At 78.8% G+C, this 2,500-nt stretch overlaps 1 non-coding gene across 1 annotated transcript; it reads right to left on the reverse strand.

Moving 5' to 3' along the window:
• Nucleotides 1-747: 747 nt before the first annotated feature.
• LOC135325680 (5.8S ribosomal RNA) lies at nt 748-900 on the reverse strand. The gene has a single exon (XR_010386498.1). It is a non-coding gene; the product is annotated as a 5.8S ribosomal RNA (ribosomal RNA).
• Nucleotides 901-2,500: the final 1,600 nt, after the last annotated feature.

A 2,500-nucleotide genomic window follows, 5' to 3' on the forward strand; every position in this document is an offset into this window, starting at 1 on the left:
CTGACCTCCGCTCTCCGCCCCGGCGTGGGGACGGCGCGGCGCGCCCTCCCTCGCCCCCCGCCCCGCCGCCGCCCCACGGCGCCCGCGCTGCGCGGCCCCCCCCCCGGCCGCGGCCCCCCGCGCGCCGCCGCCGCCGGGCCTCAACGCAACGCCGCGCGGCTGACGCCAGCCGGCGGGTGGAAGTGGCTCGACGACGCGCTGCGGACGCGGGGAAGCGCGGGGTTGGGGGGGGGGGGCCCGGCGGGCGCCGAAACGGCGGCGGTCAGGGCCAGGGCGAGGCAAAGGGCGGCCGGCCGTCCCCTCTGCCGGAGGGGAACGGGGGACCGGCGCACCACCGGGAGAGTGGTGGAGGAGAGGCCCGTGCGGCGGCACTGGCGGTGGTGGCGGGCGGGCGGCGCCGGGCGCCGGGCCACCGCGACCGACCCGATCTGGGGGCCCGGCGGGACGAAGTCCGCGACGCGGGCGCTCCGGGAGCGGGGGTTTCCCGAGTCTGCACTTAGGGGGACGAAGGCCCGGCCGCGCGGGGAGGGGAAGGAGAGCACCCCCCCTCTCCCCGGGGCAACGGGCCTGCGAGGCACCCCAGCCGCGCCACACCGCGCGCGCCACGCGGCGCGGCGGCAGCCGCCGGGCTCGGAGGGGAGGGCGGGCACGGCCGGGCGCACCCGAACCGCGCCCCCCCCCACACCCACCGAGGGGCGGCACGCCGCTGCGCCCACGCCACGGCGCGGGTGACGATTGACCGTCAAGCGACGCTCAGACAGGCGTAGCCCCGGGAGGAACCCGGGGCCGCAAGTGCGTTCGAAGTGTCGATGATCAATGTGTCCTGCAATTCACATTAATTCTCGCAGCTAGCTGCGTTCTTCATCGACGCACGAGCCGAGTGATCCACCGCTAAGAGTTGTCTCGGTTTCGGTCCCCGCCGCGCGCGCGGGGGGACCGGGCAGCTTTCGCAGCCCCTGGGGGGCCCCCCCCCTCCTCCGCCCCCTCCTCCTCCGCCCCACCGCCCTTCCTCACGCCGACGCCGGCTGCTGAGCAAGGGACGGCAGAGACGGAAGGAGAGAGAGAGCGAGAGAAAGAGAGGGGCTTGCCTCACTGACCGTACAAGCACAGAGAAAGGGGGGGGGAAACGAAGGGCAAACCCGAACGAGAAGGGCGGGGAGCCCTCGCTCCCGACCTGGGGACAAACCCTGTCTCGCTTCGAGTCCGGCCCAGGCGCCCGGCTCGGTCTGGCCCGGCAGGGAGCGGCGGGCCGGCCACACCGCCTGCCTCGGGATGTTGGGGGGGGTCCGTCCCCGCAGACCACCCCCCCCCCGCCCCAGGCGTCAGAGCCCAGCCGCCACCGGGAGCGGCGTCGCCCCGCCGCCCGCGCGCCTGCGGCCCGCCGGCCCCGCGCTTCCCAGCTCCCCGCTCGCCTCGCCGGCCCTCCGGCTCGACCGCCGCCGCCGCCGCCGCCGCGGCGCCCACACCCCCGCGCGCCCGCACACACCGCCTCGCGGGTGACGCCACGCGCTCGCCCGTCCCCTCCGCGGACAGACGCCCGGCGGCGGGCAGGCGGGCAAGGCGGCACGGACGGGGACGGCGCCCGCTCTCCCCATCTCCACGCGGAGAGCGGGGCGGGCCACCCCCGCCGCCGCCCCACCACCGCCCACCCGCTGCCTGGCGGAGCCGGGCGGGGCAGAGCGAGGCGGGCGCCCCGGACGGCAGAGTGCCGGGGCGGGCGCGTAGGGTAGGGCGCCGCCGACGGCGGCCACGGCGGAAGACCCAGAAGCACCGGCCAGGGAGAAGGAGGAGACGCGCGGAGGCTCGGCGCCCGCACCACCCGCGGTGGGGGCTCGCCCTCCCGGCGGCGAGCACGCGCTCGCGCCCGGCTCGCAACGCTCGAGGCAGGCCGGCAACTAGGCCGACCGCGCGGCGTCTCTCCGCCGAGACCAGACCGCGGAGAGAGGGGGCAGGGTAACCCCTCTCCGTCCCGGCTGCCCGCGGGGCGAGCACGGGGCGCGCCGGCTGGCATGGGGGGGCGCGGCGCCCGCGCGCGCCGACCCCCCGGCCCTCCGGCAGCACGCCCGGCCGCCTCCGCGAGTCGCATCGGGCCGCCCGAGTCTTTAAACCTCCGCCCGGCTCTCCAACCGAGAACCCTCGGGCCCGGAGCCCGGGGCCCATGGCCATCCCTGCCCGGGGCGGCTGCCGGCGGCCGCGGTGGCCGGAGGCCCTCTCCCCTCTCTCGCTCGCTCCCTCCCTCCCCGCCCCCCCACCCCCACCGCGGGGGAGGAAGGACCGGGGTGGGGGGAAGCCGAGGCGGGGGGGGGGGAAGGCACGGCCGGTGCGGCGCGCACGGTGCGGCACCCGGGAGGAGCACGCTGGCACACGGGACCACACGGGTGGGTCACCGAGGGGGGGGCAGGAGAAGCGCGGGCGCTAGGTACCTGGCCCTGGGGTGAGGGAAACGACCTGAAATCCCCGCGGGGGTGCCTCCCCCGCCGCCGCCCGCCACCGGGCCGCC

The sequence above is a fragment of the Dromaius novaehollandiae genome, unplaced genomic scaffold (genome assembly GCF_036370855.1).
Source record: "Dromaius novaehollandiae isolate bDroNov1 unplaced genomic scaffold, bDroNov1.hap1 HAP1_SCAFFOLD_85, whole genome shotgun sequence".
NCBI lineage: Eukaryota > Metazoa > Chordata > Aves > Casuariiformes > Dromaiidae > Dromaius > Dromaius novaehollandiae.